The 25,413-nt window shown below is 43.1% G+C and overlaps 2 long non-coding RNA genes across 2 annotated transcripts; both read right to left on the bottom strand.

The window, feature by feature from the left end:
• Positions 1–6,755: 6,755 nt before the first annotated feature.
• LOC142905877 (uncharacterized) lies at positions 6,756–16,930 on the bottom strand. The gene is made up of 2 exons (XR_012929883.1): positions 15,814–16,930; positions 6,756–7,806 (listed from the first exon to the last, which is right to left on the bottom strand). It is a non-coding gene; the product is annotated as an uncharacterized LOC142905877 (long non-coding RNA).
• Positions 16,931–17,696: 766 nt separating this feature from the next.
• LOC142905876 (uncharacterized) lies at positions 17,697–24,093 on the bottom strand. The gene is made up of 4 exons (XR_012929882.1): positions 23,876–24,093; positions 20,621–20,743; positions 19,604–19,762; positions 17,697–18,850 (listed from the first exon to the last, which is right to left on the bottom strand). It is a non-coding gene; the product is annotated as an uncharacterized LOC142905876 (long non-coding RNA).
• Positions 24,094–25,413: the final 1,320 nt, after the last annotated feature.

Raw genomic sequence — 25,413 nt, 5'->3', positions numbered from 1 at the left:
TCCTGTGTAGTTCTGGGCTGATTCCTCACCGTTCTCATGATCATTGCAACTCCACGAGGTGAGATCTTGCATGGAACCCCAGGCCGAGGGAGATTGACAGTTCATTTGTGTTTCTTCCATTTGCGAATAATCGCACCAACTGTTGTCACCTTCTCACCAAGCTGCTTGGCAATGGTCTTGTAGCCCATTCCAGCCTTGTGCAGGTCTACAATCTTGTCCCTGACATCCTTGCAGAGCTCTTTGGTCTTGGCCATGGTGGAGAGTTTGGAATTTGATTGATTGCTTGTGGACAGGTGTCTTTTATAGAGGTAACAAGCTGAGATTAGGAGCACTCCCTTTAAGAGTGTGCTCCTAATCTCAGCTCGTTACCTATATAAAAGACACCTGGGAGCCAGAAATCTTTCTGATTGAGACGGGGTCAAATTCTTATTTCCCTCATTAAAATGCAAATCAATTTATAACATTTTTGACATGCGTTTTTCTGGATTTTTGTTGATGTTATTGTCTCTCACTGTTCAAATCAACCTACCATTAACATTATAGACTAATAATTTCTTTGTCAGTGGGCAAACGTACAAAATCAGCAGGGGAACAAATACTTTTTTCCCTCACTTTATACATACGCTCACACGTACACTCAACACACACTCTCAGTGGTGATGTTAGGACTCATCACAGCTGGCTCCGCCAAACCAAAGAGTTTTGGTGGTTCGTTTCGCCAGTGCGAGTCGGCGTTTTCAAGCTGTTACTGTAAGTTTTTTTCTCATGGAATGTGTTATCTCCGTGTTGTCATAAGTGGGGCTTTCGTCCACTGAGTGTCAACTTACAAATGAGTTGGATCAATGAACGGGCCTCAGGAACGCAGCCTGTTCGTGAAGCGGGGACTGGCCGTAAAGTGTTATGACGGCGAGTTGAAAAATAACGTAGCTTTTTTGCAGCACAGGATTATTAATTATTTCATGGATAGGGTCTCACCTTTATTTATCGGAAGTTTGTATCTTCACGTTTACAGGGCATGCATACGTGACGTAACACTCAGCAAGCAGCCACTCAGCCTGTGCGATGGCGCCAAGTATAACATTGTTAATGAGCCCCGTTGCAAGAGGTCAATTTGCCTCTTGCCTGTGAGCTGCTGGTGTCAAATATTTTACCGTGTTTAACCCGTTCGTGATGTATAACATTTTTCCCACTCAAATTCACGTGGGCCTTTTTGATCAAATAGCTTTTCAATTTCACTTTCAAGGAAAATCCAAGGCGACTCATTTTTCAGTCACTTCCGTTTATTCGTGTTGTTCAATAAAGTGATTTCTATTTCATGTTACCGGTAACTACCTTGTGATCCCTCCCCCCACACTCCCTCAAACTCTCGAAATTCCTAAGCTTACCCTCCTCTTAAAAATGTCCAACAAAGTCACCGTCATTTATAAACTTGATGATAAAAATGCCCAGAATGAGTCAAATGTGCAAGAGTGACTGGGTTGGTGCCGTGATGATGCAGCAGAGAAGCCCCAAGGGCCTGAGTAGCAATGCAAAAAGAATAGCAATGCAAATTGCTATTCTGATTAGCACGGTTGGCGATGCGAAACAAATTCAACATACATACAAACAAACGAAGTCGAGTCAATGTGAATTATCAAGACAATTTATTCACAGTTGGTAATACATAATATAGGTTTTATACTGGTAGGAACGAAGTTGTAAACTGAGTGTACCAGCCTGCAATAGATTAATGTGTCCGTCCGTCCCCTTTCAATACTTTAACGAAGTGAAATCTCGTGCTGTTCTTAAACATTTACTTATCTTAAACATCGACTTATCTTAATCATTGACTTATCTTAAACATCTACATATCTTAAACATTTACTTATCTTAAACATCTACATATCTTAAACATTTACTTATCTTAAACATCGATTTATCTTAAACATCGACTTATGTTAAACATCGACTTATCTTCAACATTTACTTATGTTAAACATCGACTTATCTTCAACATTTACTTATCTTAAACATCCACTTATCTTAAACATTTACTTATCTTAAACATCGACTTATCTTAATAATTGACTTATCTTAAACATCTACTTATCTTAAACATTTACTTATCTTGAACATCGACTTATCTTAAACATCGACTTATCTTGAACATCGACTTATCTTGAACATCGACTTATCTTAAACATCGACTTATCTTAATCATTAACTATTCTTAAACATCGACTTGTCTTTAACATTTACTTATCTTAAACATCGACTTCTCTTAATCATTGACTTGTCTTAAACATCGACTTGTCTTAAACATCGACTTATCTTGAACATTTACTTATCGTAAATATCGACTTATCTTAAACATCGACTTATCTTTAACATTTACTTATCTTAAACATTGACTTGTCTTAATCATCGACTTGTCTTAAACATCGACTTGTCTTAAACATCGACTTGTCTTAAACATTTACTTATCTTAAACATCGACTTATCTTAAACATCGACTTATCTTTAACATTTACTTATCTTAAACATCGACTTATATTAAACATCGACTTATCTTAAACATCGACTTATCTTGAACATTTACTTATCTTAAACATCGACTTATCTTGAACATTTACTTATCTTAAACATCGACTTATCTTAAACATCGACTTATCTTAAACAACGACTTATCTTAAACATCGACTTATCTTAAACATCGATTTATCTTAACATTTACTTATCTTAAACATCGACTTATCTTAAACATCGACTTATACTGGTAGGAACGAAGTTGTAAACTGAGTGTACCAGCCTGCAATAGATTAATGTGTCCGTCTGTCCGTCCCTTTCAATACTTTAAGAAGTGAAATCTCGTGCTGTTGGGTGTAATAAATTTGCGCAAAATTCCAATGTTTCTACCAGCCCACCCTGCAGGGACCTGTTAAGTTAGATTTCGTAAATATAAATGTGTCATGCAACACACCACCACCCGACACAGTAAGGTTTGTCACATAAACAGAACATGCCAACACACTGGTATGCTGTACTAGTAACAAATTGCCATGTTCTGTTTACGTGATAAACCTTTGTCGGGTGGTGGCGGGTTTAACGACAGATTTATATTTACGAAGCCATCTCCCAGAGGTCCCCAGCGGAAGAACCGTGTTCAGAGGAGGTGCCGAGCCAGCAGCACACTCAATCTCCCATCTCGCTGGCGGTGGGGTCGGGGTGGGGCGGACGCTCGTGCCTGCTCATCACAGTTGGTTGGCACAAGGTGTAACGTTGATAAACCTGCGGAAGAAAACGAGCGTTAAGCCGCGCAGTCCTTTGGTACCCGCCCCTCCCATCTTTCCCACCTGGCACACGCAAGCTGAGTCAGCGCAGGGGGCCACGGCGCGTGGGTGAGACAGAAAGAGGTCCGTGTCCGTGCCTGGACGGGATGTGGCGCCGGGTGTTAACGGCGATGCTCTCGTGACCGTGCGTTCGTTTGTGTGTATGCGCGCGTGCGTCTCACCTGTGACCGTCCTTCTGCTGCACGAACCCCGGTGGCTGTTGGTTCTCATACATTGGAGAAACATTTCCCCCCCGGGGCTGGGAGACCTGTGAAGGAGACCGCCATGAACATCAGCTCGTCGAGAACGCCCGAGGCAAACGAGCGATTCGCTCGCACATCCTAAACCCATGCTCTGGGCTTTACAGCGAACACCTTAACATGGCTGTCATTGCATGTGTGTGTACGCATATGTTGGTACTTGTACGCGTGTGTATGTACGTGCGGAGCAGTAGTGTAGCGGATAGCGCGCTGCTCTACGAACCCGGTGACCCGACTTCTATGGCCGCTTATGGACAATACCAGTGACGATTATCTGAATGGGTCCTGGGGCTTCCCTAAAGTCGAATGAGCCTCAAATGAGTACTTTGTGAAGTGTGTAAACATTGCCATTGGGAAGACAAAGGCGGCCGGGCGTAGTGTCGGCCACCTACCCCCTTGTGTGCCATAATTACGGCCTTCATAGATGCTTGCTAACAGCACTTGCTCCAAAAGTCTTTTTAGGCTCTATAGGGGATCTTTGTCTTTTTTACAGTTCTGTATGTGTTTGCATCTGCAAGTCACTCCCTACCGATTCATGGCCGAACTTCCAATCAGCTAGCCGTGGCTTGCTGGAAGTGTCCACGACCGTGCTGTCCGTGTTCACAAGTTCCTGCAGTAAGGAGAATAGGAAATCAGCAGGCGGTGAACATATGGCCACGGGCCACTTGCCAAAGTGCCATTCTTCACGAGGGCCCGATGATACTTTGCCTCTTGAGAAGAAAAATTAACTCACACTCATAAACGATACTGTGGCCTTGAAATAAAAAAAACATAAAATACATATACAGTGAGGGAAAAAAAGTATTTGATCCCCTGCAGGTTTGTACGTTTGCTCACTGACAAAGAAATGATCAGTCTATAATTTTAATGGTAGGTTTAGTTGAACAGTAAGAGACAGAATAGCAACAATAAAATCCATGTTTGACGGTGGGGATGGTGTTCTTGGGGTCATAGGCAGCATTCCTCCTCCTCCAAAGACGGCGAGTTAAGTTGATGCCAAAGAGCTCCATTTTGGTCTCATCTGACCACAACACTTTCACCCAGTTGTCCTCTGAATCATTTAGATGTTCATTGGCAAACTTCAGACGGGCATGTATATGTGCTTTCTTGAGCAGGGGGACCTTGCGGGCGCTGCAGGATTTCAGTCCTTCACGGCGCAGTGTGTTACCAATTGTTTTCTTGGTAACTATGGTCCCAGCTGCCTTGAGATCATTGACAAGATCCTCCCGCGTAGTTCTGGGCTGATTCCTCACCGTTCTCATGATCATTGCAACTCCACGAGGTGAGATCTTGCATGGAGCCCCAGGCCGAGGGAGATTGACAGTTCTTTTATGTTTCTTCCATTTGCGAATAATCGCACCAACTGTTGTCACCTTCTCACCAAGCTGCTTGGCAATGGTCCTGTAGCCCATTCCAGCCTTGTGTAGGTCTACAATCTTGTCCCTGACATCCTTGCAGAGCTCTTTGGTCTTGGCCATGGTGGATAGTTTGGAATCTGATTGATTTGTTGCTTCTGTGGACAGGTACCTGTTACACAAGCTGAGATTAGGAGCACTCCCTTTAAGAGTGTGCTCCTAAATCTCAGCTCGTTACCTGTATAAAAGACACCTGGGGGCCAGAAATCTTTCTGATTGAGAGGGGGTCAAATACTTATTTCCATCATTAAAATGCAAACCAATTTATAACATTTTTGACATGCGTTTTTCTGGATTTTTGTTGTTGTTATTGTCTCTCACTGTTCAAATAAACCTACCATTAAAATTATAGACTGATCATTTCTTTGTCAGTGGGCAAACGTACAAAATCAGCAGGGAATCAAATACTTTTTTCCCTCACTGTATATCATGTGTGTGCCAGGTGAATGATATCTGGTGAGTGGTGAGTGCCCGCATGGTGAGCGGTGTCTGGCGATGGGTCAGTTGTCATGCATGTGAGGTCACGCCACCTTATCCGTCCTCTAGTGTGTGTGTCAATAATAACAATGTCAACTTGCAACACGCCGCTACCGCACATCACTCGCTCGCTCTCGCAGAGAGGACAACGACTCGGAGGCGCGAGGAGGAACCACAGATGAGCGGGAAGGCAGCAGCCAGGCGACGAGTCGGCGCCAACGATTGCCCAAGCTCTGCGGTCCTCTACAGTTTGAGGTGGTGTGGGCCAATTAATGTGGGAGGAAACCGGAGCACCTGAAGAATAACTAAATAAAAAAATGTTTACCAGGTAAACATTTTTACCTGGTAACGTCGTGAGAATATTATTTTGTTATTTTATATTATCAATTTATTATTTTATTCTCATTTTACGTGACTTTACCGAAATAATCAAAGAAGATGTATGCTTTAACTTTAACATAGCCATTTCTGTGACCAGTCACAAGCTAATCACTCAGCCATTTCAATGCTAAATTATATGCTAATTCCTTTGTCAAGGCGCTTTGTTTCTTCTCACACAGCTTAAAGGTCGTGATCTGAGCGTGGCTTTTTTCACTCCAGCCCTGCCTCCAGACAGTCTCGTCCCTTCACCTGATGAAGGCCGCTTGTGTTGTGGCCGAAACGTCGTGATTTTTGTTACTTTATTTTTTACCTACGTGACTTTACCCAATAGAACCAGAGTATAGCGTGTGTTGCTTTTACGTCCAACAGATGGCGCTGTTTTTCAAAAAAAGCATATTTTTACCGAAAAAGCCAATGAGTATATTTTTACCTGTCACAGGTGTGACATCTATATAATAGTAGGTATATAACAACATAGTATGTATATAAAAACATGCGTGTATTCGAATGCAACGTTGTGTCAAAATTTCAAAGCAATCGGTGAAGAACTTTCGGAGATTTAAGATTTTGAACAAACGAACATTTACATTTTTATTTATATAGATTGTTATTCTGTTTATTTGCTTCCCGTATGAATAGAGATTACTTAAATACAGTTTTTTTTTCAATCACTGCAACTTTATAGTCAAGACAATAATGCTCGTAGAGTAATACCCCGATGTATGTCTTCCCCCTTTTTACGTCGTTTGGCAAATACGTGGTAACGTGATGATTAACACCGCCGCTTGATTGATTTGCGTCGCATCAAGACACATCTACGTCGCTGACAGCATCACCGTGCGTCCTTTCTCGTTGTTGTCAGTGTGAATTCATGAATTAAGAAAATTACGACAGAGACAAGCAGACACAATGTCTCCATTTATCACCACAATTTATTTAGATTCACACTATCAGACTGGAGAGGTGACCGAGTGGTTCAGAGGTCCACAGTGGTGAGATGTTAACTTCCTCGCCTGGTAATGCAGGAGGTCGTGGGTTTGACCCCGACCCTGATGCATGTATTTTTTTGGAATTTTAGTGTCTCTCTCCCCGTGGTTGCATGGACTTTTCTCCAATTCCTCCGTTTTTTTTTTCTCTCTCCACATTTACAAGCGCGCGTTTAGAGTATTTAGCCGCTCAAAATTTCCACGTGATAAGCCACTTTGTCGAATTATTGTTTGGGACCAGGTCACTTCTGAAAAAGAGCTACATAGCTCAGTGGGCCTTACCTGGTAAAATCAAACATCGTTTATAGGTTGAAAATAGTTGATGGGTCCCGAGAACTCAGCCAGTACTGCTGCGATCATGAGTGTGAATCAGGGCAGTGAGCAGGATGATCTCATCCCGCTCGAAAAAAGGATACAAACTAAGCCTCATTGTGTTACGTTCATGTTTTACACTTGGTACGGTTAAATCCCATCTCTGAGCATTATAAATATAATTTTTGACTGTTACATGACAAAAAAAAATTCTCCAGCAGGGTGCGTGTGAAGATGCTGCCTCCTCGTGTGCTGATTGAGACATTGCCAAAACCGGTCCTGAGTTTGCTTGTATTGAACCAAAGTTGCTGCAATTATTAAATTCCTAGATGGTCGTGATACTTAAGCGATGTGTAAAACTAAACGTTTACATTGTTATGCAGAGGGACAGATATATGAAACGAAGCTTCTTAATGTTTTGACTTGTAATCTCCACAATAAAAACATAATTATTGTGTTATATGTATTACTGTATACAATTATGCGTTCAATTAGTACCCATATCGAACAGAGAGGGTCCTCGCCTCTACACATTTGGCAGTTTACCACCATTGCTTCAAGCGATGTTGGCTCTGCTGATGAGACACTGCATGTCGAAAACGCTCCAGAGGCTGCTTGTGTTGAACTTACAATGCTGTGGGTTGTGCAGTCGCAGAAGGTCACGTGTCTGATGGCATGTGTAAACAAAAAAACATTTAGACAAATGAAGCAACTGTTGTGTCAACCTACTTATGGTGTGGATAAAATGGCTACTTGATATATCAGATACATATTCTTAGCTCTTTCGGTAAAGTCACGTTGAAGGGAAACAATAAAATATATATAAAACAATAAAAATTCTCACGACGTTTCGACCATAACACAAACGGTCGTCATCAGGTGTGTCGGTTTGCATAAATGTATTTTTAAACGGTGTATTTATTTATTTATAACAAAAAACGTCAGCGCCACGCGCAGCGATTTGGCAGTTTATTTAGGACTAGTCCATCTATGTTCTGAAAAGAGGAGGGGGGAGACGAAAAATTAATGTATGCTGTCTGAAAGCCACTGTAAGCGTGAACAATCAATTAAGACCTGAAATGGTTTATCAAATCTTTCCAATGACATCAGATACAGTCGTGGTATCTCCTTCCGAGGGATATTTTGTAACACGAGGCGATGGTGATGACGTTATTCTGCTCTGTGAGCGTTCTGAATGGATTATTAATCTCATGATAGTTAAATATGTTTGGGGGAAGAAATAACAGAAAGATTAATCAGATTGGTCTGAGTAATGTCATATTAAAGTGTGTATTACAGATGCGATGCGTCCCATCCTCAAAGTAAGTGTAGTGATATTTATATTCATAATAACAATTATTCTTATTAATAGAGTGCCCTTTTCGCCCAGGCTTATCGGAGTGCTTCAGACAAGATAAGTGACGTACATCAACAACAACCGCCGTTCGCCACTAAGTGGCGGTGGCGGAACTCCAATGGCTGGTTGTGGAATAGGGGTTATGATGAGAGATGTATCTTAGGCGAATAGATTGGATGACCTATATCTAAATCACCCGGTATGTGCTCGATTTCGCTAGGCCTTAGAAGCTCGGCAGAGTTGAGCGTGGATATACTGTAGCCTGGATGTATGACTGATTAATTGCCAGCACGCACAAAGACGGTGCCGTAGCCAGCGTGAGCAGGAAAGGACAGTGCAGAAAAATCCATTGTTGTTCTGCAGTCCCCCCCCCCCTCCATCTGCACCAACGCACTACTGACCAGCGTGGTGAAGTATGGTCATATATACCTCACGACCCGCAAGACTTTGGGAGGCCCTCATCCAGCAGTGGATTGATAAATTCTGGGCTGTTTATGTACATGCACATCTGGATTAGGGGTTGCAGTGTGGGGTAAGTATCTGCATTTGGGCTTAATGGTGGGGGTTATGACTGGGGATTATACAGGTAGGAACAACAGGTTCCACACACGAAAAAGATGGCAAGCTACCCTTTTTAGATGTCCTAATTAAAAGGAGACCTGATGGTTCAATGAGCCACTCTGTCTACAGGAAAGCTACCCATATGGATGCTCACTTAAAACCGGATTCCCACCACCATCCATCCCAGAAGAATTCCCTCATCAAGACTCTATACCATAGAGCCCAATGCATTTCCGACCAGGAACACATTGCCAGTGAACTCAAGCACGTACACCAAGCTCTCAAGGCTAATGGTTACTCGGACTACACAATCCGCAAAACCATCACTCCAACCATGAAGTAGGATCCTCTTGACGAGCCATTCAAAACCATCACCTTGCCCTACATTGCGGGGGTCACAAAAAATATCTCCAAAATCCTGAATAAACACAAGATCCAGGTCCGATTCAACACAGTACATAAAATCCGTGATCTGGTTCCGTCTGTAAAAGATGTGTTCCAGACATACAGTACCCGGGCGTCTACAAACTAAGTTGCCTCTGTGGAAGCAGCTACATTGGAGAAACCAAACGACATATCTCAGACCGCATCCGTGAACATAAAGCAGACTTGAAACACGGTAGGACGAACACCTCAGCCGTGGCAGATCACTTTTATTATTCAGTGGGCTCACATGACATTGACTTCTCCAAGACGGAGGTTCTCTGCAAGCCACCTGGCTACCATGAGAGATCCGTTCATGAGGCTATCCACATATACAAACACAGAGACAATTTCAACCGAGAAGATGGATTCCGGCTTAGTAACCATTGGAAAGACGTTATAAACCATTTCGGTTTTTGATTGATTGTATTTTACGGTGACTTTCAGACTGCAATCCATTTGCTGGCATTGCCTCTTAGTACCTTTCACACGACGGTCAATAGTTTAGTTTATAGCATTTTGTATAATAATAAATAGTATAACAGTGTAATGTTAAATATAATTGATAAGGCAATATATAGTACCGTAATTGTATAGTGAATATACAGCAGTGTGGTATACAGTAGGGTTAGTAGAATAATACATAGTGTAATACTACAAGTCTAATATTTTATAGTCTAAAGTATAGGGTAGTGTATAGTAACGCATTGTATAATTCAAGGGTGGGGTTTGTCTATGTATACGATATCATACAATGTAGTTTAGATTGGAAGGTATAATATTGTAATGTATAGTAGTCTAGTTTGTAGCATAGTTATAACGCAACACAGGACAGAGCAGCGCACCGTGGCTGTTTCCCCCTCTTCCCCCCCCCTCCTCCGTTCCGAACATAGATAGACTCGTCCGTCTGAACCAAGCTCGTCGCTCTCCGTGGTGTTAATCCCTCATACTAACATCATGCTAATCCCCCAGTTACATGCTAATTTACTGTTGATATGTAAACTCCTCTCCCCCCTTCCTCCGTTCCGTACATAGATGAACTCGTCCGTCTGAACAAAACTCGTCGCTCTCCGTGGTGCTCATCCATCACACCAACATCATGCTAATCCCCCAGTTACATGCTAATTCATATGTAAACTCCTTTGTCAAGACGCTCTGTTCCTCCCACACAGCTTAAAAGACGCTTCCAAGCTTGGCAGGGTTCACTCAAGCGCTGTCTTCCGGACAGTCCTGTTTCTTCACCTGAGGAAGGCTACTTGTGTTGTGGCCGAAACGTCGTGAGAATTTTATTCTGCTATTATTTGTATTATTTTATCTCCATTCTACGTGAATTTACCGAAAGAACCCATAAGAGATTCCACACTGCCCACCAGGGATTATTTGTCTATCTGTCTGTCGTGCATAGCCGGAATTACATCCGCATAATTTGACTGCCATCTAGCGGGTAATGACAGTTTTGTGCTCTATAACAGTCAAGTATGGCTAATGATTCTGAGCACATACGTACATCATCAAACACTTGCATCAGTGACTTCAAACTTTATTTGACTGCAGGAATTCATATTATTTGGTTCTTTCGGTAAAGTCACGTAGATGGAAAATAAAAAAAATGTTTCATAAGAGCCAAAAACTTGGAGTGCATAATGTCAGCAGTATTAGTTCAATACAAAGCAAGCTATGGGCTCGCTTCGACATTCAGTGTCTCATCAGCAGTCAGGCTTGCCCCAACCATCGTTGGTGAATCGCAAGATACTAAAGATGCTAATAAGCAAAGACGCCCCACCCCCGATAACTTCAAGATAATGGGTCCGAGTTTTCACGCAAAATGGTATAGTGTACTGTAATGTATTCTGATATAAAGTACACATTACTCAATTGGGATTATACATAGCCACCCCCTACTGTGAAAACTGGCAGGACCCTCCTGAAAAAGAGCCACGAGGCTCACTCAGTGAGGCAGCGGCGGCCCTGGACCCGCTGCTGCCAGCAATCGGCGCCCCCCAAACCCCAGGGGCAGATCGAGGCTGAGTTTTTTGGTAAACTGGGAAACATTTTGCCCCTATTTTCCGTCCAATATTAATTATTTATTTAAAGAGGTATAATTAATCGGTTTGTCCGTCCGTCTGTCCAATTAATCAATTGTCAGAAATGTTGAGAAATTAATTACAGGTTTTTTTTCCTCGAATTTGGCACCCCACTTAACTTTACGCCCTAGACGACCGCCTAGATAGCCTACATGGACGTGTCGCGCCTGCAGTGAGGCTTTCCTGGGTAAACGAGCCTCATAATTCTAGATTTAAAGCTTTAGTGACTGCTAGGATCCATACTCTTTGGTTCTATTGGGTAAAGTCACGTAGGTGAAAATAAAATAACAAAAAATTACAACGTTTCAGCCACAACACAAGCGGCCTTCATCAGGTGAAGAGACGAGACTGTCTGGAGGACAGCGCTGGAGTGGAAGAAGCCACGCTTAGAGCACGACCTGTAAGCTGTGTGAGAAGAAAAAGACCAAGCGCCTTGACAAAGGAAATAGCATATAATTTAGCATTGAAATGGCTCATTGAAATAGCTAAGTTAAAGTATACACATCTGCAGAGGGAGCCCTTGACAAAGGAATTAGCATCGAATTTAGCATTGAAATAGCTGAGTGATTAGCTTGTAACTGGTCACAGAAATAGCTATGTTAAAGTTAGAGCATATACATTCACCGAGGCACCTAGTACTCATCAAACAGGAGAATTTAGCGAAACACAACCACGCTCAGACATCGGACCTGTGTGCGAGCAAACAAGGTGTTCTGATAAAGAAATTAGCATAAAAATTAGCATTTGATTGGCGGATTTTAGGAAAGAGGTGGTGTACGTGCCGGTGGACTTGCAGTTTGGCGCGGGGGGGGGGGGGAAGGGGGGAGGGGGAGTTTACCTATTGATGGTGTGAAAAGGGGGAATTTATAAGAGCTGCGAAAGTTTGGGGTACCACTACTTGAAAAAATATACTGTACCATTGAAATTAGTTTAATGTTTAGTTCGATTTAGAACATCTTTCCAATGGTTGCTTAATTTGAAACCATCCTCTCGGTTGAAATTGTGTCTGTGTTTGTAGATCTGAATTGCTTCATGAACAAATCTCTGATAAAAGCCCGTGGGTTTGCAAAGAACCTTGGTATCGGAGAAAATTATATCGTGATCCCCTACAGCGTTGTAACAGTGATCAGCCACGGCAGAAGAATTCGTTTTGCCGTGTTTCAAATCTGATTTGTGCTCGCGAATTCGGTCAGAGACATGTCGCTTTGTCTCACCGATGTAGCAATCACCGCAGGTACAACTCAATTTGTAAACCCCGGGGTACTGTAAATCAGGAATGACATCCTTCACGGATGGGATCAGATCACGAATTTTGTGTACTGTATTGAGCCGGACCTGGATCTTGTGTTTGTTTAGAATTTTGGAAATCTTTTTAGTAACGCCTGCTATATATGGAAGTGTGATGGTTTTGACCGGAGTATCAAGTGGTTGTTTCTGTATGGAGGGAGAGACAGCTTGGCGGATGGTACGGTCAGAGTAACCATTCCTTTTGAGGGCCAGGTGTACATGTTTTAATTCACTGGTCAGGTTGTGTTGGTCCGAAATGCAATGAACCCAATGGTATAAAGTTTTGATGAGATAATTCTTTTGGGCTGGGTGGTGGTGGGAATCAGGTTTCAAGTAGGAATCTGTGTGGGTGGGTTTCCTGTAGACAGAATGCCCCAATGAGCCATCAGGTCTCCTCTCAAACAGAACATCGAAGAATGGTAGCTTGCCATCTTTCTCCACTTCCATGGTGAATTTGATGGCGGGATGTCTGGAATTGATGGGGTGTAGGAAAAGGTTCAAAGCTGGGAGGCTTTGTGGCCAAATGACGAAAGTGTCATCCACATATCTCTTCCCCTGGGAAGGTCTGAGGGTGGAAGTCTGGATGGCATCTGATTCAAATTTCTCCATGAAAATATTGGCTATCACTGGTGACAAGGGGGAACCCATGGGGGTACCCTCATTTTGTTTGTAGAAGGAGCCATTCCAAGTAAAGTAGGTATTGTTGAGGCAGTGCCTAACCAGTGCAGGTGTATCGGCGTCTAGTCCATGTTGGACCAAATTTTCAATTATTTCAATGGTATCAGGTACTGGGACCTTGGTGAACAAAGAGACCACATCGAAGCTGACAAGGATATCGTCAGGGGACAGTACAACGTCTTTGACCATAGAGACCAATTGGGCTGAGTTAAGTACTGCTGAGGTGGTCTTGTCAGTGAAAGGCAGCAAGGAATATGACAGAAAACGGGCTAGTCTATAGGTAGGGGAGTTGATCGTGGATACGATGGGTCGTAGTAGGAGCCTTCTTTATGGATCTTGGGAAGACCATAGAATCTAGGGAGTCTTGCAGCAGAAGGTTTTAGGGAGGGACGTTTAGTTGGGTCGATTAGGGAGGTCGAACTTGTGATGATCTTGTTGGTTTTCATCGCTAGGCTATTGGTAGGGTAATTTTTAATTTTTGAGTAACTTCCATCGTTGAGCAGATTCTGGATTTTGTTGTTGTATGAATCTTTATCCATAATTACAGTAGCGTTGCCTTTATCGGCTGAGAGGATGACTATATCACTTCTGTTTTTTTTTAATTCGCGAGTTCAGAGCATTCATTTTTGCTGATGTTACTAATGGGTTTCTTAGCATTCTTAAGAATAGGGGCTATTTCAGCTCTCACAACATCTGCTTGGATGTGTCCCACGCCTTTGAGGGCTACATCGACCTGAGAGATGATATCATCTACTGGTATGTGTTTTGGGGTGACAGCAAAATTCAGTCCCCTAGCCAGTACTGTTTTCAGATTGTCCGAAATCGGCGTGCTACTCTGATTAATGACGATTTTGTTGACGTCGAGTTTTGTTATATGTGGAACTGGGTTCTTCTTTAATAGCTGGTTGAATTTAGAAATCAGGTTAGCTTTACATTTGACTGACAGTGAATCAGCAGAAGCAGTCATGTTGTCTATGTGATTTCAATCCGCACCAACCGGCATGTGCACCCGCATGTACACCACCTCTACACCGTTCATCATGCTAAGTCGGCCAATCAAATGCTAATTTTTATGCTAATTCCTTTGTCAAGGCACCTTGTTTCCTCGCACACAGCTTAACGGTCGCGGTCTGAGCGTGGCTGTGTTTCACTCCAGCGCTGTCCTCGAGACAGCCTGGTTCCTTCACCTGATGAAGGCCGCTTGTGTTGTGGCTGAAACGTCGTGATTTTTGTTGTTTTATTATTTACCTACGTGACTTTACTGAATAGAACCAAAGAGTATGGATCCTTGCAGTCACGAAAGCTTTAAATCTAGAATTGATAACCTCTACGGGGAGGGCTTTCACCTATCTGTTAGAGCTTTAAACAGACAACGGGACAAGAAGTCACAGCTCATCGAGACTCTGACCTTCCTCAAAAGATGCCGCGATCACAAGGTAATACCCATCGCTTTCACACTCATTTCTGCTGTATCTTCTCCAAATTCTAAACAGATTCTGTTTAAGGCCAGCCTATCTTAAATCTCAGAGAGGATAAGGCTACACCGATTTGAACTCGATACTTTAGACAGGACTCTCCTACAAGCTAATTTAATGTTAACACAAAAAATGTCACCTTCTGATTGGAATCACATAGACAACATGACTGCTTCTTCTGCTGATTCACTGTCAGTCAAATGTAAAGCTAACCTAATTTCTTTCTGATTGAGAGGGGGTCAAATATATAACATTTTTGACATGCGTTTTTTCTGGATTTTGTTGTTGTTATTCTGTCTCTCACTGTTCAAATAAACCTACCATTAAAATTATAGACTGATAATTTCTTTACCAGTGGGCAAACGTACAAAATCAGCAGGGGATCAAATACTTTTTTCCCTCACTGTATATATAAATAAATAGTGCATATTTAGTGTATTATTGAGTGCATGTTTACGTGCTCTAACCCAAATATCCCGATTATGGACTCAAAAAACCGCTGGGAGACTTCTCACTCAGACCCGTAGCAAGACGATATCGCCCCAATATTCAAATTGTTCAAATATCCCCTGACTGAGTCCAGGATCAATTTAAAGATCATACTCGGCATTCTGAAGGTCCTCCGTGGTCTGACAATGATCACGTTGCCATGTTTACGCTTCTTATAAATATTTTTGCCCGTTGAATCAATCACCAAACCCAAGTGACGGTAATGTTACGGTAAAAAAAATCTCAGTGGGTGACCTCTGGGCAGAGCATGACCTTGCAAACAGACGACCAATCGAGTGAAATAAACATGGGAAACGCACCTCGATGAACAGGCTGACTTCCCTGTGTGTTTGGACAAACTCATTCATCACAGGCAAAACGAACATGTCCCGAATGCCCACGTCCTTCAGGAACTGCATCTGGAGGTGTTGGCACACCAATTGCATCACCTAGCAAAAGAGGAAAACAGCAGGAACGACGTGAATACATCATCGCCATGGAGCAGTCTACGCCCGTCAATTTCTCACAGCGGTAATAAGGTCCTTAGGTGTCTGGGAGCACAAGGCAGGTGCAGGTGGGTGAGTCATAATTTCCATCCCTGACGCCAAAACTTATTTCAGGCTGTGCAAGAGATAATGACATGGGTTAATTGTCACACAAGCCACTTAGAAAGCTGCCATGCTGTTAATGGTTAGTAAACTGAACTCACAGACCAGAGGTCGCTAAATGGGCACACCACAGTTAGCTGATCGGCAAGTCACGTGTGATCCAGCAAAGTGTGGCTTTCAGCCGGCTCTTCCAACACATCTGGTCAACGTGGAAAAGTAGAATATGGGACCTTCCTGGTGTGGACTAATCAGTTTCAAAGACAATGCATATATTATCAGAGCATGTTTCCATGTTCACCACAAGTACGTGGTTAATCCAGACAGGATTCCTTGAATGAGGATTCTGTTTGGTGTTTTAACATCTTGACACCTGTTGTATTGCCAGAATGGGTAAAACCTATTGCTAAATGGAAAATTAGACCAAATACTCGTAAAGAGTTCGCTCTCATGAAGGTCTTTTCACCAGCGGTCGTGTGACCAAGCAATTGCAGAACTGCACTTTTATATAAGTCAGGTCAGAGCCAGATACACATTGGAGGATAAACATCCCACGGTGGCTGGGCAATTGTTGTGCAATAATGTCAGGTCAAACTTACTTAGGATATTTACAGGTGCGTTTTATTCATGCCGTATATATTAATGCACACATTGTGTAGTGGTATTATTATTAAACTCACCTTTAATGACGATGACCATAAACATGATTAAGAGTGTGACTATTAATGAATGTGCGACTGTACGATGTGGACGTAGCGGAGGGGCCCCCCACGGTGAGCGGTGACGCAACGCGCGCAGTGGCCCGCGTCACGTGGTTGGCACCTCACGTGCACAGAGCGATGCAGGTAGAGCCAGAGGGGGGGGGGGTTGGCGTTGCCTAGGCGACGTTGGCGTCCTCGCGGTCTACTCCACGGTCAAGCTGCGTGTCACTTGGTGACCCCCCCACCGCCTCTTACTGGACACCTGTGAGTGAGAGCTTGATAGCGCTTCGGATTTTGATTCCGAGTACAGTGTGCACAGCACCTGTACGGCGAATCCTCGTTTAACGCAGTAGATGCGTTCCTGAAAAGTGCCGCGTTAAGCGAAAACTATTTCCCCCGTAATGAATGTCCAAGCGTAGTCAGAATTGGGTTACAAACAACTTGAGGGGACGCCGCCGCGTCACCGTCTCGTCTCGCTCAACCGCGCAGCTCAAGAAAGTAGTTCGGCGTCGACCGCTCACAAGTCGCCTTATGGCGGTGCGCGTTCCCTAAATGAAGGCAGCCGCGTTATAGCGTGAACACACGGGGCAGACCCAGTTGTCGTGTGCGGGTCAACTCCCTGAGATAAACTTGCTGCCGACTTCATGCGTTGTATACGCCCAGTGCTCAGCCAATTGTTGTGAGCGTCGCTCCTCTGCCCTCTGTTGTTAATGGAGGGAGACTGCACCCAACTGCCAAGTATCATCCTTCGCGAGCCTCTTCAAAATGCTCATCTTGACACCGCTGGAAGCAGTCACCGGCCTTGACCTCACCCCGCTTGCACCAATCGCACAACATCACAGCGTTGACTCTCAACTGTTACTTGTGTAGAGGGGGTCAGATTGTCCAGACATTCGGTTGATACTAATAGGGTTTATTTGCCAGTATTGTAGATTATTTGAATTACATTTGTTTGGGCGTCAGGGTGGTGCAGTGGTCACGCCCGTGCATGGCATCTTCTGAATGAGTGCCTGGTTTCACTTTCCTAATTCTGGTCCCTTTCTCTGCAAGGGTTTACTCCCATAGCAAAACAACAACAAACACATACAATGTAACTGGTACTACCCAAACATTTGGGATTGTTTTTGTTATGCTGCCTTGCCCAAAATGGCATTTGGTGATAAAAAAATTTTGGCAGGAATTGATGCACTAATGCAATTTGAACTCTTATATATTTTTATTTCATGACTTGCTTAGCGTTCATATTCTTGGTTGTTTCGGTAAAGTCACGTAAATAGAAAACAAGAAATAAAATTCAAATTAAATTAAAAAAAAAAATAACAAATAAAAAATACATTTAAAATAATAAAAGCAAAAAACCTAGGACGTTTCAATCGCAACACAAGCGGTCTTTATTTTATTGTTTTTTGTTTTCTATTTACGTGACTTTACCGAAAGAACCAAGAATATACATTCCTGCAGTCACGAAAGTTAAGTCAAAATTTGCTTCGCGTTCCTTTACTTTGCCCTCCCATCTGTTTGTACTGTTGTTTGTTGTTGTAACTTTCTGACTCGCCCCGACTGGACATCTGTGAAAAAAGAGCTTCATAGCTCATCAGATTCGTCCAGCCTAATTAAAGATTCTGATTCGGACATTAACTGACCCAGTTTTCGCGTGGAGATCACGGCCAGGATGCGGAACAAAGGGACCACCGGTCACACTCACGTGGAATGCCTAGGGCATTGCACAGCATTTAAATGGACTAGTTTCGTGAGATTTAGTGGTGGCTTAGGGAAGGCCTTTATTCAACAATGTATATCATGTATATCATGGCCGATAAGAATTTTTATAGTCATACACCATAGCCCACGATTTCCTGCACCGTTCATTCACTTGAGGAGACTGCACATGGTGGAGATGGATGACCCTCGGTATCCTGTCCCAAAGTGATTCCAGTGGTTCAGGTAGTGGAAGAGTTGCTAGAGCTTCTGGCTCTTGCCGAAGCCTTGTGACTTTGGGATGAGAGCGTGGTAGGATGAGTGAAGCGTGGAGCTAAAGCTCCTGGAACATCCTGTACCCAAACAACACCAAACATTCAAAATCTTACAATGCTGCTGTTCCAGCACGAACAACATAACAATGAACAACATTTTCACAAATTCAACGTAATGCAGGAAATTGAGAGGCTCGAGGTTAATTTCAATGTCAGAGCACCGAGCCAATGCCATTGAGGTCCTCCGTTCAAAATTCAGTGAGCCATCTATCAACAAACGTTCCTGCGAATTGAGGGCAGGAATGCTGTGGTCTGAACTTGGTCACCAATGGCTGCACAGTAAACATCATGTCAAATGTGTTTTTGATCACTGAAGCATATCCCAGCTCTGAGGGTTTGAATTCCATTTGACGTGTAATGAATTATCTTCAGCTTGGATTTCTGGTAAAGCACATCAGTGGCAACTTGTCTCTGAACCAGGAGTTCCTTGTTCGACAAACTGTGTTTCTGGAACATTCAAGCATCCTCAAGTGCCGTGGATAAGTAAGAGTTTTATCGTTCCACTATTGTTTTGTGCACCGTATCAGCTTTAACAGGATTTGCCCAAAAAGCCTTAGCAAGGAAGGATGAGTCTTTGTAAGTTAGCAAATAGAGAGGGTGGAGACCTCAGCATGTAGACATCTCAACCACAACTCTACCTGGTCTCTGTTATTTATTTAATGAGCCAGCCCTTGCCACACTGAGGTTATACGAATGAACCTTGCATGCCACAGACAGGGCAGTGAACGGCAGTTGCTGCTATTGTTTTGGTTGTTTGTAGTTTTTTCTTACCCAGCGATGGCAAGCTCGTACTCCGAGTGCCCATAGAAGGAGGCTGGGTCAAAGATGACGGGCCCTTCATTAATCTCTGCAGCGGTTCCCAGTCCATAGGTCACCGTGGAGCAGTGCCGGAACCACCTCTACGTCCCGGAAAAAATCCCCCAACCGAAGCTGCACACCACGCAAAAAACAACACCACTTTATTCATGATAACGTTGTTTTCGAGTTAGATCGCATAAATTTACAAGCATCGTACACCCACCTCCAATTTCCATTAGGCAATTGCCAGAAGTCAGAACGCTTCTGGCAATTGCTTGATGATGCTGGTTGTAATCACCAGCGAAAGGTCGTACTCGTTTGAAAATGTTCTGCGTTTCCTCTCTAACACACCAGAGTGCCGAGCACTAACATAAATGGCACGTTCTGTTCATGTCAGAAACATTACTAATGGGCTGTGTTGGGTGGATGTGGGTGTACGACGCATTTACACTTACGCGATCTAAGCCAAAAAAAACTTTATCATGAATAATATTGGTCGCGAAAGCCTGCGTGTGAAACACCACTTTACCTTTAAAGTCACCTCGAAAACCCACTGCGATCAAATGGGTTTCCCATATGGCTGTGCACATGATGAGCTACACTGCTGCATGTATTAACTCTTTAATGCTCCGAGATGACTGCAAGTTGCGGGGTGCATCCCGTTCACCGCTGAATCTCGTGTACGTCATCGGAACGTAATAGGAAGTAAATATTAAATAACTTTATCGGTACCGTGGATCCCACAAGGCCGTGCGGGAAGGTGTGTAGCACAGTTTGGTACCAGCTATAATAGAGTGCTGTCCTGTCGCTACGGTGCTCTGCGGCGAGTACAATGTCTTTAAAAACAACGGCGCTATGCCTCTCTAAATAAAATTACCGCTGAACCGCTTGCGCGTTCCGAGATTCGGTGGTGAACGAGACCCATCCTGAAATGAGCAGTCGTCTCGGAACAGGAAAGGGTTAAGGGCGAGAGTGAAACAGCTTACGAACCTGAAGCCGAGACCAGAGCTCGCGGGTTTCCCGTTCACCGTAGTCCTTCTCTATCATGTCCAGCTGAAGCTGCAGTCGCTGCCGTGAGAAGAACGTCACCCAGTCCTCCTGCCACTCATTCAGCTGGTGGCATTAATATGGTTTTATTACGGACATTTGAAAACATAAGCAAATAATACCTACTTTATTTGGCCAATCCTTGACCTAAAACAGTGATATTCACTCATTTTCGGAGGGGGGCCACTTTCGCGAATAAGACATTATCAGTGAAAGAGCCATCTCACATTTGAAACCATTGGGGGGTTTGACAGCATGATGGGGTGTTTTCACTTGTGTGTATTGTCGGGGACTGCACGTCAGGGGTCGCAGTAAAAAGGACACCAGGGACTGCCACCGGCCCGCGGGCCTTGCAATGAAGAACACGGACTTAAGATGTCACCCAGAAACGTTGAATTTTACGTACAAATGGCTGGGTAATTCTTAAGACATAATTCGACACTCATGTTATGTACCGATTATCATGCTGTAGTCTTTGAACATCTCATTTCAGCCACCAATTGATATCCTCATAAAAAATTACAACAGCATTGATCCTAACGATAGGTTCTGCGCTTAATTCCCGCACCTCCGTTTAGCACGGTTGGCTATGTACGGTGGAAAGGAAGTTCAACATACATTCATACAAGTCTGTCAAACCCGGCTGAGTGTAATTGGTAATTAGCGAAAACATAACTGATTATGTGAACACTGGTTATGAAAGATCGATCTCTGAGGGAACTTCAGTGACATCTGGTGATGTCAGTTGTAACTGTGTGCCCTGTTATCAATGGTACAACTGTGTGCAATGGAAGAAAATATATGCATTTTTTAATCAAATATATTATTTCATAAATGTGTGTACTTATGCAAGATAAAATGTACGCCAATCTAGTTCTTCTTAAAATGTAACCTTAAACCAATGTTACCATCATCAGTGGTTAATAGACTATTACACAAAGGACTCTCATATTTCTACGATGTAATACTAATTAGACTGACATCTGAACAACAGCTGATTTTACCGCTTCATGATAAAACTAATTTAATCAAGTTAACATTATTGCCGTTCCTATAAAACTTTGGTCACCCAGGCTGTCCTTCAACAAAAGGGTATATTAAATCTACAATATAGTTTTTCTGGGTTAGATCGCATAAAAATAAATGAGCCGTTAAACCCACCACCACCTAACAGCCAATTAGTAAGGTTGTCACGTAAACGGAACATGCCAATCCGCTACTTGTACAGCAAACCGAAGTGTTGGAGAGAAAATCCACAACATTTACAATCTGAGTATGACGTTTCGCCAGTAATTACAACTATCATCATTAGGTGGACAGCCAAATTCGTAGAGAAATCCTCCTGTTTCATTCCTTGGAGGGATAGATGTGATGACGTCACTTGTGAGCCCTTCACGAATTGGAATGTTCTGTTTATGTGACAAACCTTACGAATTGGCTGTGTCGGTGGTGGCGGGTTTAACGACAAATTTATATTTCAACGATCTAACCCCAAAAAAACGATATTATGGATGATATTGGCCGCGAAAGCCTACGTGTTAAACGGGTATATTAAAATTTAAATGGGCTACAACCAGTTTCATGACTTTAAAGCGGAGATCACATGTGGGATGTAACCACAGCATATAGCCGTATGAAACCCACATACTCTACATCCTCCTGCCCAGGGTCCATACCTGTTGAGAGAAATTCAAGACTGAAATTTTTATCAAAATCTGTAAAGCACATAAGAACCTTAATTTAGCAGTCTCAAACTGACTGGGACCCCTGTCGTGACGGAGCAGCTGAACATTGCACAAAATCATCAACGCATATACAGATATATACCAAGGGTGACCAACTTTCCTGACCCTACCAGCAGCATACCATAATCTTCAGGTGGCCGCGGGAGCCACAAGAGATAAAGATTAGCCATACAGAAGTTGACTCGTGTCGACTGGCTGTGTAATTTTGAGTTTAGAAATCTCAGTGCCCTGGGAGTACTCATGGCCTGCCTCCGATACCAGATTGTTCTCACTTCATATAAAGTTAAATTGAAGAGTTACAAATTAGCAGCGCCTCTGCAGAGCCACACTTGAACTGCCCAGGAGCCACATGCAGATGCCGAGTGATGGTCTGGCCAACCATGGTATTTTCTGTACATTATAGACTTGTAAATCTAGCGTATATAAAAAAAATAGCTGAAAACATTTATTTTAGCATTTACTCTATTGCCCTTTAATGAATGAATAGCAAAACTACATGAACTCTCTCCTAAAGCCTTCTTTTGGCTAGCAGACCTTGACATTTATCTCCTGAACATATTGCGATAATATTCTTGGTTCTTTCGGCAAAGTCACGTAGAAGGGAAATAATACAAATAAAACATAATATAATAAAATTCTCACGACATTTCGGCCACAACGCAAGCAGCCGTCCTCAGGTGAAGAAACAGAGCTGTCGGAAAGACAGCGTCTTAATAAACACTGCCCAGCGTTCACTGCCCAGTGTTCATTAAGACGCTGTCTTTCCGACAGCTCTGTTTCTTCATCTGAGGACGTCTGCTTGCGTTGTGGTCGAAACTTCGTGAAAATTTTATTATATGTTTTATTTGCATTATTTTATTATTTCCCCTCCACGTGACTTTACCGAAAGAACCAAGAATATGAATCCCTGCAGTCACGAAAGCTTTAAATCGAAAAATATTGCGATTAGCAAAAATATAAAGGGACGCAATGTTGAATGCTCTAAGTCTCCTTTGCAGAAGAGTTTGCCCTGATGGACTTAAATACAGATACTTTTAATAGCCATAATTCATATATTACCCAACATAATTCATATTCTGAAAAGTACATTGCACACACATGAACAATACAGTTCCCTTCATCACAAAGATGGCTAAAACAAAGAGATGAATGTGATTAGGTGTGGAAAAGCATGACCGCTGGCTGGCTAGTTGTGTTCATGTATGAAATAATGACAGCATGTGTCTATCTCATTCACTAGCTCAATCGCTTGATTTTTACGATTAATAAACAGCGGTATGAAATGTGTGTTTGTTTACACACAAATCGCCTGTTTACACATATTCATTAGATCCGATTAGCATGCCTACTCTCAGTGCGAAGGAATGTCAACATAATACATAGTTGACATGATGCTAGGGTTGGATCGGTGGGCCTAGTTTTCCACATGTTTTACATTTTCATGATTCAATACCGATAGTTTTCTCTTCCTTGTGAAGCCTCTCTCCAATCTTCCTGTTGTGAAGGTGCATTTCAGCCAGATGCTGCCCCAACAAGCCTGAGCCCCTGTCAGAGTGTACAACACAATAGACCTGTCAAAGAAAACATTAACTTTATCATATCAACAAACCCCAAGTAATAATTCATATGCAAACTAAACTACATCATATTTGTCCAGGTGGTCTGTGGCCGAGAACCTCGCTTGAAAATACGAATATATCAGTTCACATTCTGGTTTAGGTGACTCAAAACAATATTCTTCTGGGGTTTATACAATGAGTGTTACTTCCTGGGAAGTCAATCACATATAGACTATAAATGAAACCATTTTTTATTTTACCAGAGCTATTTTTCAGAACCGACCTGGCCACAAATGATAGCCTAACGAAGTGGCTTATCACATTGAAATTTATAGCAGCCAAATGCTCAAAATACTCATGTTTCTAAATGTGCAGGGAAAAACTGGAGAAACCGGAGAAAGATCTGCACGACCACGGGGAGAACATGCAAACTTCAAATATACAGCAGGCGTCAAGGTCGGGATCGAACCTACGAAGTCCAATATACCAGGCGAGGTGGTTAACATCTTCTAGCCACCATGGCGCCCCATTCTATGACTTATCCACCCACTCGTAAAGCCACCCACCCACTCACTCACCCTGCCACGTACTGAATCTCTAAACCAACAACTCAACCACCCACTCACTCACCCTGCCACGTACTGAATCTCTAAACCAACAACTCAACCACCCACCCACTCATCCAACCTCTCACTTACTAAACCAGCCACTCACCAACCCACCGACCCACTCATCCACCTATTCACTTAAAATAGTTCAACTACAATTGAATTATTTTAAATTCACCAGGTAAGGCCCACTGAGCTATACAGATCCTTGTCGGAAACGACGTGGCAAACAAATGATAGCTCAAAGAAGTGGCTTATCACGTGGACATTTATAGCAGCCAAAGCCTCTAAATGTATATTTCTAAATATGCATGAAAAACTCGGAGGTCCCAGAGAAAAATCCATGCAACCACAGGGAGAACATGCAAACTCCAAATATACAGGCGTCACGATCGAGATGGAATCCACGATGTCCTATACAAATGGCGAGGGAGTTAACATTCCGCTACCCTGGCGCTCCACTCTGACTCAGCCTCCCACCCACCCACTCAAACACCCAGCCAAGCACTCATGAACCCAATCACCCTGGCACCCACTCAATCGCGAAACCCACTCACTCATCAACACACCCAGCCACTCACTTAACCACTTACCTACGAACCCACCTGCATACCCCCCACTCACTAACTCAACGACCCACTCACTCAACACTCCACTAACCCACCCACTCACCTATTCATGCCCCAAATCACACACTGACCCATCCACCCACTTAATCTATAACTCATGCACTCACCCACCCACCTGCTCACCAGCCACTTATCTACTCACCCACCCACTCATCCTGCCACCTACTCAACCTCTAACCCACCCACGCACCGAAC

Source organism: Petromyzon marinus, chromosome 59 (assembly GCF_048934315.1).
Source record: "Petromyzon marinus isolate PM22_M1 ecotype Great Lakes invasive population chromosome 59, UKy_Petmar_22M1.pri1.0, whole genome shotgun sequence".
NCBI classification, from domain to species: domain Eukaryota; kingdom Metazoa; phylum Chordata; class Hyperoartia; order Petromyzontiformes; family Petromyzontidae; genus Petromyzon; species Petromyzon marinus.
This window is presented reverse-complemented; position numbering and strand designations above follow the sequence as displayed.